Here is a 10,923-nt window from a genome sequence, read left to right as displayed (position 1 = left end):
GTATTGGGGATGGGGGAATCTTGGGGGCCATGTTAGAATCCACCTGTGACAGCACGTGTTTTCCACTTGTCTATGGCAGTCCAGTAGATATCTTAACGAATACTCCAAAATGTGTTTCTAGGTTGGAGTTGAGATACTCCGGGCCTTGTTGAGGGCAGTCCCTCAGAAAAACTTTGTGGTGCTCTCCTAACTGCCGTGTCCTAAACAGGGTTTAGAAAAATATGCACTGACAAACGAATGCATGATAAATGATTTAAAATGACCATCATGATGGCAAATTTTAGGCGGGGCTTGATTCCTCTCTCTCCCCGCCTCTCTGCGCCCCTTCCTCCCCCCACAGACATAAAATGCTTGCTTACTCAAGGCCACAGTAACAGGATGCTAAGTAAACAGTACCAACCCCTCCCCTTTTTCTTTTCTAGACGAGAAAATGGAACAGATAATTAAGGGAGGAGGCTGTCTCCGGCGTCTTGGAGCTCTGGCGGGCCTGTGCGGTGGTCATGCGGCCGTGCGGGCGCCTGGCCCAGTCCCCAGCCAGCGATCAGTGGTCACGGCCACCCGGCTGCTTGCGCCTCCGACAGGACGCTCCATGCTGCTCTGACCGCGAGCGGTTAGCTGTCGCCCGCGACTCATTTTGGGCGCCAGGATGTCCCTGGTCCGGCTTCTGTCCGGACCCACCGTGGCCCCTGCAGAAACGGGCTCTGAGACACAGAGGACGGGAGGTCAGACAGCCGGGGCTTGGCACTGCCTCCCTGCCCTTCCCACACCACCGTCTCCCCGCAAACCAGCCCTCGGCTTCTGACCTCCCGCAAGCCGCTCCAGACCCCACCGGTGGGCTTGCCCGCCTCCCCCTCGCCCAGAGTGACTGCAGCACTGAGCCCGGTCGCCAGGGGTCGCAAAGCCCCGGCTCCTGGGGTCAGGTGGTTCTGGTTCCATGGAACTGCTTAGGAAATTTGTACACATACACATAGTGTTTGAATATTAAGCCAATAGAAATAATTTTTTTTTTTTGCTTCTGTAAAGAACTACGAGCTCTCCTATTTTTTGTAGAAATAAGCAGCTTTTTTATTTATTTGCTCAGAGTATACTCAAGAATAGGCAGACTTTCCCTCTCAGAACTCATTGCACGTGGTTTAGATAGAGCTAACCCTCCCCCATCCCCATTACACACGGGAGTCTGACCGCAGCCTCGCCCTCACCAACTGGGTCATCTTGTTCCTCTGACCACATTCATTAGGTAAGGCATGGTTGCATGAGCTGTACCGGGCCAGTCCAAGTGCTCCCTGAGACTTTCCTCCTCCCAGCTTCTGGAGAGAGGCGCTCTTCCTTCTGAGGCTAAGCTGGACTCTGGCTGCTAACAGCTGCTCTTATCACTAGGGCTCTGGCTGCATATCCATTTCTCAGACAAGATTTCTCTAGGGATATCAGTTGAGCTCCTGGATACCACTATGCCTGAAGCCTTTGCTGCTACACTTTGTGAATATATGTAAAAGTTCCACCCCGCCCCCTTTTTTGGATTAAGTTGGGATCAGCTGGCATTCTGTCACTTGTGATTACAAAGTTCTTATATAGGAACCAACATTCTGGAAGGTTCTAACCATGTGCCAGGCACTGGGCTTTAAATACCTACCTGTTTTAATCTTTTGTTTAAGGACCTTGCAGGGTAAGCATGATTAGTCTTCCATCAGTCTTACAAGCTGGGAGAGGGAGGCTTAGAACAGTTAAATAACTTTCTCATGACCATACAGCAGGCGGTAGAGCAGGCATCCTGTGTTTCTGCCCTGGATTCATAGGATGCTTATCATCTTTGCTCTTGGTTGGTATTTGGGGTCATACTACCTGGTAGCATTATTTCACTTCTCCATGAATTTATATCTGACCAAACTGTCTACATTGTGAAATTCTTGATGGCAGGGATCATGACCGATGCTCTGTTTGCTGACCCCAGTGCCATTACCACTACACAAGCAGTAGCACCTACCATTGGGTGCGGGACATCATAAATCTTAACAAACTCTTATTGAACTCATGACATGTCTGTAGCCCTTCACTAAAGCCTTGTCATAATCCAAGTCATGGAAGAGGAGACATGGAGTGTGCAGTTGTACTTTCTGAGCTAAACAGACTCTGCAATCACTATATCAGTTTCCCCCAGGAGTTGATCCCCATGAATCTCTATCATTCATTCATTCAATATCCATTCATTCTTATTTTTAACAAACATTTTTCTGAACATTAACATACACCAGTCATAAGATTCAGGATGCTGAGTGAATAAGACATGACTCCTGCCTTCAAGGATCTTAATCGTAATTGCCTTTTGATTACCCTGAAGCACATTTCCCAAATCATTGGCAAGTCATTGTTGGAATTGCTGAGCACCTCTCTGGATGGTTCATCACTGGGGCTCAAGCATTATCCAGGAGGGGGAAGAGCAGCCCCTGCAGTGGACTTCATCAGTGAACTAAGCCCTACTTCAACCAACAGGGCTGCCACAATGCACAATTTCAGGGGGCACCATTCGTATAGACTAATGACATTCTCAGAAGTTGAGCAGTACACAGCCTGTGCAGCTGTACGTGGCAGCCCTAACCAAACAAGACCCCTTAATGATGCCCCTTCCTGTTCACAGTCACATTGGTAGAGCACCTTTACAGTTTATAAGGAATTCTATGTACATTTCAGTTGGGCTAAGAAATTATATTTTGGTTCCCATAATGCAGCCTCTGTACCCTTCACCCCATGGGATTCTCTGTTGGCTCCATGAGCTTCCTGTAGCCCCCTCTCAGCTGGTGACAGCTCAGCTGAACTGGTGACAATTACCAAGCACCAAGTTGCATTACCAGCCCCAGGCTTCCTTCCACCCTACAGCACTTACCTGGAATTAGCTGTGGTTGCAGCTCGGCAGAGGTGACTGTGCTGGTGATTACGAACGTACTTCTTGTTGTCTTTTCAGCCCCGAAAGCCTGTCAGTGAGGAGAAGCGATAATAGCATGTTATTAAGTTCTTTCTGGGTAATGTAATTCAGGAGTCAGGAGGCAGGTTGGTCATTTATGTCTTTGAAAAGCTTAGAATAATTTTCAGTGTCATTATCCCCCATTTTAAAGAGCCAGGCTCCAATATAAAAATATATACTTGGCCACTCCTGTGGGTATATATAGACACACATGCCCTCCTCGGTGTGCCCGTGTGGACCTGTGTATGAGCACGTGTGCTCATGCACAGGTTATGGACAGGTGTGTGGAGAAATCAACACAAGCTTCAGCTTACTTTTTTCTTTTTAGGTTTTAACTGTATTTTCCTCCTTTTTTAGGTTTATGTTTTCTACAATCTAAGTTTTCAGGAATTGTATTCTTGGCCTCTCCCCTGACATGTTGTGGAGTCTCTGGTTTTACTAATAATTATAATGCCAAAAAAAAAGCCCTAGTCATGAATGTGCATCCAAAATATGCAGCACCACTCTATGTTGACCATATTTTAGCTGCCCTGGCTTCTCCACAGCTCCCTTTTCCAAGACCCTGGTTCTTAGTAACCTTCCTAGAGCTGTTGATTCCATCAGAAAAGTCTCGCAGGCCCCAATTATCTGTTGGTTTTTCCATGTGGCCTTGTAGCCTCTGTCCTGTGTGCTTATCTCCCTTGACTATAGACTGTTGGAATTTCCAGGCCTGAAGGAACTCGGGGGATTATGTGAGCCGGCCCCCTCTTTTCAATGGAGCAGGGGACTGTCAGAGTATGCAGTAACCAGACCAAGAGTCCTGGGAGTTCGGGCCAGGAACCGCTGCTGGTCCTCTGCCCAGAGCTCATTCTGGTAATGGGTTCAGCCCCTCAGAAGGCCACAATGCCTCGCCCCCTGTATGCTCTTCTGTATTTCTTGGTGAGCATGGAGATGGAGACTAGGGATGGGACCGTCCACATCCCTGGTACGGTCCTGATCAGTTCTCATCAAAACAGTCACAGTAGAAACACAGAGACTAAAGCCCAGCTTCAGACTCCAGTTTTGCCAAACAGCTCCGGGCAAGTCCTTAAATCTTTTGTACTCATTTAGTTGTCTATAAAATTAGGAATAGTAATGGTATTGAACACATCAGGTTGCAAATTAATACGTATAGGGTACCTGACGTGTTTTATGCATTGGCTGTTGCTCTTAACCGTGACCTGCTCTTTAGCATTTTCGTCCTGTTCTCACTAAACTCTTCATCTCCAGGTTAGGCACTTACCACGGCTTCTGAGTTTGTATCTCCCGTCTAGAGCTCTACCTCCTCCCTCCAAAGCAGTTTCATCCACTCCCATGGCGTCCCAAAAATACACGAGTGCCCTATAGGCTATATATTAGCTTCGTTCATTCGTTTGTTCACATAGATATTAACAGAATGCCTATTAGTGCCAAGTACCGTTCTAGGTGCTAGGGATTTAGCAAAGAATAAAACGGCCTGAGATCCTCGTTCTCACAGAGTTTACAATCCTAGCTGGGAAGGGAGAGGTTGTGCTGTTGCAGACAGAGGCTTACATCTTGTCATGTGGGATGAGAAAACAGGAAGAGGGGATGGGAATTTCTGGAGGGAGAGCAGACGTGACTAAGTTAAATAAGAGAGCCCTCCTCAATGACATGGCGTTTGCACCCCGAATAGACGAAGGAGCTGGCAGCTTGGCTATCTAGGAGATTGTTTCAGACAGAGGGAACAGCAAGTGCTGAGGCTGGCATGTGCTTGGTGGATCTGAGGCACAAGGAGGCTTGTGTAACTGCAGTGCAGAATAGGAGAGGGAAGACAGGGGAAATAAGATTGGAGACTTGTCAGCCAGGCGGGCAGATCAAGAAGGGTTTGGTAGGCTATTGTAAGAGCTGAGGGTACTTATATAGGAATCCAGTGGGGTGTTTTGACTAGACTGACTTGATGTGACGTATGTTGTTGTTGTTGTTTAATTCTTATTTTGGGGGGTGAGGGAGACAGAGTGCGAGCAGGGGAGGAGCAGGAGAGGAAGACACAGAATCTGAAGCAGGTTCCAGGTGCTGCTGACAGCACAGAGCCTGACGCGGGGCTCAAACATATGAACAGCGAGACAGTGACCAGAGTTGAAGTCAGATGCTTAACCCACTGAGCCACTCAGGCGCCCCCTGTGTGACTTAACGTTTTAGTGGAATACTTTTGGCAGGGATGCTGTAAGTAGTTGGTAGGGAGTAAGAGTGAAAGCAAGGAGATAATTTGGAGGCCTCTACAATAAGCTAGGCCCCATGATGGGGCTGCAAACATCATGTTCTGGATAGACCTTTAAAGTAGATCCAGTAGGTTGCCGAGGATCAGATGAGGGGTAACGGGGGAGAGGAATCAAGGAGGACTGCCTGGTTTGTGGCCTGGGCAGCAGGTGAGATGGTGCTCTGTTATTAGCTGAGACAGAACAGTGGGACGTTAAGGTTCTAGTTTTTTTTTTTTTTAATGTTTAAAAAAGCCCAGAGCCTTATGTGGAGCTCAAACTCACAAACCATGAGATCATGACCTGAGCCAAATCAGACACTTGACCAATTGAGCCATTCAGGTGCCCCAAAGATTTTTTTTTTTTTGGAAGGGAGGAGTTGAGTTTGGTTGGACATAGCTAGTCTGAGATGACTTTTAAACATCAAGTGGGGATTTCAAGTAGGGAAGAGGTTCGAGCTAGAGATATAAATTTGGGACCCTCAGTGTACAAATGTTGAAAGCCATGAGCCTGGACAAGATCATAGGTGAATGAGTATCAGCTGAGAAGGTCTGAGGCCCGAGGTGCAAGGCAACCAGATGGTACAGAGTCGGGGAGATGAGATGGAACAGACGAAAGGAAGTGTGAGTTAGGAAACGGAGCACATTATGAGCTCTGGAAGCCAAAGGCGGCAGGTGTCTCAAAGAAGAGGCATGGCCATTTTTGTAAAATGTTGATAGTAGTATAAATAAAAGAATCAAAGGTTGACAACTGGATTTGGCCATGTGGAGGTCTTTGGTGACCTCGTGAGACGAGGGGATTGGGGTCCAAGCCTTGAGGTTGCAGCTGTGTGACAGCAAGCTAGTGGTACAATGCACAGAGAAGACAATCCTCTTGACTTCTTGTGGGTTTTTAAAAAATGTTTATTTATTTATTTTTGAGAGAGAGAGCACAAGCAGGGGAGAGAGGGAGGGAGGAGAGAGAACCCTAAGCAGGCTCTGTGCTGTCAATGCAGAGCCTGATGTAAGGCTTGAACTCACAAACATCGAGATCATGACCTAAGCCAAAATCAAGATTCAGCTACAAAGCCAACTGAGCCACCTAGGTGTCCCTATCCTCATGACTTCTAAACACATGAAAAGATGTTCACTGTCACTCAATGAATGAAATGCAAACTAAATTGCACTAAGATACCTTTTCCAGCTAAGAGATTAGTCAAAAGACAAAAAGTTTAGGAATACACTGTGTTGCTTAGACTATGAGGAAAAGTGGCAGTTTCCAACTATGCTGATAGAAATGCAAATTGGTATAAACTCTATGGAAGAGTTAATTAGTCTTCAGTTCAGGGAACCAGACCCATGTGAAGCATTTCAAACAGAAAGGGATTTAATAAAGGGAATCAAATGATGGAGTCCATTGGATGGACTAGAAGAACAAAATTTAAGATGATAGGATTATGCAATAATTTCTGTCTGTCTGTCTGTCTGTCTCTCTCTCTCTCTTTCTCTCCCTTTCTTTTTGTTCACACTGCCCCAAGCTGTGATCAAGAGGTCTGGAAAGCTGTTGCTGCCATCGGCTGAAGTCACAGCTGCCTTGTAGCCCTGAAGCCAGTGATAGGTTGGCTACTGCAAAACTCACGGTGGCCAAAGCCTGTGTGTGTTGGCTGCCATCAGAGCCAGGTTAAGAACAGCTTCTATCTACCGCTTTAGTCTTTCATGTTTCACTGTGAGCACACCTCATTGGCAAAAACTGATTGGGAAACCAAACCCAACTTCTAGTTGGGAAGGAAATCTGGGAAGTGTAGTTTCTGAGTTTCTAACCCCTGTGATCTATATCATATCTCCCTGTGGGAGAATACAGGAGGGCTTTGAAAGGGATGCTGAGTGACGGGAGATAGCATCTCATGTGATCCAGCCATTGGGCTTCCCAGCATCTATATGTGCCCTTTTGTCCATATTTAAGTTTCCAACAGCAGCAATACAACAACATGCTTCCATTTGAAAGAAAGCATAGTTACACAAAATAATGCAAACAAGAAGGTAGCCACTCTTTCCCCAAAGAGCAAAAACCCAAAGACTCATCAGTCATAGTGTCCATCTCTGGCTGATGTTTTTTCCCTTCTACTTCAGTCACAATCCATCTGATATTCTAAAGACTAAATTATAAGTTCAGCTACCATGAACACCCCTTATATAAAATAATAGGAGGAGGAAAGAAGAGGAAAATAACTAACAAAATAAGGAAAAATATATTTACTACATTTTGGCTATTATAACTTCCTGTCTCTGCCATCTATCTCTTATTCCTTTTGCCCTCAGCCGGCATTCAGGTATTCAAGGTACACTATCTGGTAGAATGATCCAAGCCTGCCTTCCTGAAGGATGTACTTTCTTGGTGATTCTGCCTGTATTTAGTTACTATAGTTTTTCATTAACTTTTTCTAATGGACATAGAGGTGCACGTGGGCATCCCAAAGAATCCTGTCATTTCAGACATAGGTGTCTCAGGTCACCACTGAGTAGCATCAGTCTTATTTTCCCTCGACAGTCAAGATCAGTAAGAACTGAATTCTCCCAATGACTTTCATGAGGGTAGAAGGGGAACCCGGACTCCAGATGAAAATGGAGCCTGCTGACACCTTGATTTTAGCCTTGTGATCTCCTGAGCAGAGAATGAAGCAATGCTATGCCCAACTTCCCGCCTGCAGAACTGTGAGCTAATAAGTAGGTGTTGCTTTAAGCCTCCAAGTTTGTAGTAATTTGTTGCACAGCAATAGAAAAATAATACACATTCAGAGATCAGAAAGCTATAGGAACCCAATGTTCAAAATTAGTATCATTAATAGTGGGACAACTAGACATTACCTAAGGATGTGATGAGAAGTTCAATGGAAAGTTCACAGCATCACTTGAAACTATTTTGACCAGTGGTGTTAAATCTGAATCAAACCAAGCTTTTAGATTACATGACTGTTTGCATTTGTCAAAATGCAAAGAACTGTAAAGTAAAAAGGATGATGTTTACTATATATAAATTATACCTCAATAAATCTGACCTGAAAAACCCACAAGCCTTTTGATCTACCTCATTCTACAGGAAATATCAGGGATAACTAAACGACAGCCTAAGGAAATAGATGTATTTAGAATGTGGGACATCTTATGTGACAGCTGGCCTGATCTCTTCAAAGAGTCAATGTCGTGAGGGGTGTTGTCCCAAATAAGACAAGACTTAAGAGGCATAATGAGCAAATACATTGCATGAACCTATTGGATCAAAAACTATAAAATATATTTTTAGGATAGTTGTAGAAATTTGAATATGAAGCGAGTATTAGGTGTTATTAGAAAGTTATTGCTACTTTTGTTAGGGATATTATTGGTCTTGTTAATTAAAGAACAGTCCCTACTCTTTGAAGTAAGTATTTAGAGGTAAATTGTCATGATCTTTTAAATTTACCATAAAATGATCCAATTAGGCAAAAAAAATGTCAAAATATTAATGACGACTGAAACTGGGTGGATAGCACATAGGCGTTCATTGTATTCTTTTCTTTTCTGCATGTGTGAGATTAGAACTGAAATTACATTGAAACAAACAAAGGGCAGATGAAAGCTGTTCCGGGACCCACCCAGCTGCCCTACCCAGCCTGCAGATCCAAAGTGGGTGATGGACAGACTGCACAATATGGAGCCTTATAGCAAAAAGTCGTGTCTGCTGAAACAGACACCCCAGCGACTGCCACTGGCAAAGGAAGAAGGGCTTCTGCTTCCCTTCCATCTTCCAAATCATGGCTGTGTGATTCACCAGTCTGAATCCAGACCCTTGATGGCCAGGGGCATTTTACCATGCAGGTAAGGGAGCTGAGCCTTCAGAGCCCTTCACTTGGACAGGCATTGCCCTGGGAGAGCCCGAGCGTGTTCACATGGTCAGGTGCTCTTGTGACTGTCTTTGCAGAAGATATTCGAACTGCAAATGGCTTGGTCTGCTGTCTATTTCTCCTCTGCTTTTCCTTGTGTCACACTTTCCCTTGCGTTGGCTGGTATTGGAATGGCCACGGGAATTTGGGGGGACCCAGCCAGGAGGAAGTGGAACTGGGGATGCATTAGTTCCTGTTTAACTGGATATGACTCTGTGGTTTGCAGTCATTTTCTCATCATCCTTTTGTGGGAATGGCTTCCATGAATACCCCTGCTGCTCATGAGGCTGGCTCCTCCGGCTTTGGATACCAAGTCATATCCCAACGTGAACGTGTCCTATGCCCAGCATCAGAAGTCTTTGGTAGTGGAAGAGGAAAACAGGTTAAAATATATGGAGTCAGGAGCTCGTCTGTGTAATATTCTCCCACTTACAAGATGTACAAAATTGCAGGTGGAAAACTTGGTACTCACTGATGCCAGTTAAATGGGAACTTTCTCCTATTGGGAACATGCTCAATAACTTAGCTTATATATTTATAAACACACCAGATATATTTTGTTGATGGGCATTATGAATCATAGGCTTTATCTGAATTCCTATATTTGTAGGGCAAAATCTGCAGTAGTACTAGAAATAGTATGTCTCACATGTTTTACGCATTTCAACTATCAGCAACAATGATAAATTTTAAAGAGTCATGCTGAGGGAAAAATTCAATTGTCTTTTTATTTATTTTCCAGGAGGTATTACAAAAATCATGTCCTGTGATAAAATGATCAAAGATCATGTAGCCAAAAAAAGTAAGGAAAAAACCTTTTATAAATAGAGGGTGGGTGTTTGAGGGGTTATAATACTATTTTTCCCACATGTTGTGATGTTTGTGTTATTTCAGCTTTTAAGAATTTGTATATTTTTTCTCATTATAAGTGAGTATTTGTAATTTTGTGTCCTTTTACTTAAAGAAGGCCTCCACACTTGAAAAGAGGATGGCAGAACAGAAAGAGAGAATCCTGGTCCCTTTTGACATTTTGGAACCCATGGCAGCTCTGGATGGTCCACTGCCAGCCTCCTGTAATTCGAGGGAGAAATAAATCTCTATCTTAAGTGACCATTATTTTGGTTTTTCTGTTATGAGCAACCAAACAGAATCTGAGCCCTTTGTCTCAGCAGTTCTACTTCCAGGAGTTTATCCTACAGATATACTGGCACGTATACACAGTGACGCATGGTCAAGGTCATTCATTGCAGCAGAATATGGGAAACAGTCTATGTGTCCATCAGTGGAGGCTGGTTAAATAAATTGCATGCATCCACACAGTAAGGTAGTAAGTATCGTATATTAGGAGGAAGGTTGTCATATCGATATGAAATTATCTCTAAGCTGTCCTGCTAAGAGAAAAAAGTAAGTACAGAACAGTGTAAACACCATGCTATTATCTGTGTAAAATACAGATGTACGTACTTATATATGTATTTATATATGGGCTGCTGGTTCTTGTACAGGCAACTAAGTGTCTGAGGACAGGAGTCAGAGGGAGACTTTTCTCTGTGTTGTTTGTGAATAATCATTGTGAACTTTATTTTAAAATAAATAAAGTTAAAGCTAGAAAGCAGTCTTTTTTTTTTTTAATACAACTTATTGTCAAGTTGCTTAACGTACAGTGTATACAGTGTGCTCTTGGTTTTGGGGGTAGATTGCCACAATTCATCACTTAATACCTGTGTAACAAAGCATGTTGTTTGTTATAAAAAAACTCTTTTCAGATTGAAAAAAAAATCCCGGAAGTCACCTGTAAATAGAAATGCCACATTCCTGGATTGCTCAGGACAGTC

At 44.1% G+C, this 10,923-nt stretch overlaps 1 long non-coding RNA gene across 1 annotated transcript; it reads left to right on the top strand.

The window, feature by feature from the left end:
* Nucleotides 1-8,747: 8,747 nt before the first annotated feature.
* On the top strand, nt 8,748-10,696 carry LOC115302476. Its single transcript, XR_003913492.1, has 2 exons — nt 8,748-9,023; nt 9,831-10,696. It is a non-coding gene; the product is annotated as an uncharacterized LOC115302476 (long non-coding RNA).
* Nucleotides 10,697-10,923: the final 227 nt, after the last annotated feature.

Source organism: Suricata suricatta, chromosome 9 (assembly GCF_006229205.1).
Source record: "Suricata suricatta isolate VVHF042 chromosome 9, meerkat_22Aug2017_6uvM2_HiC, whole genome shotgun sequence".
Lineage (NCBI taxonomy): Eukaryota > Metazoa > Chordata > Mammalia > Carnivora > Herpestidae > Suricata > Suricata suricatta.
Note: the sequence above shows the minus strand (reverse complement) of the source record. Positions and strands in the feature narration are given on the sequence as shown.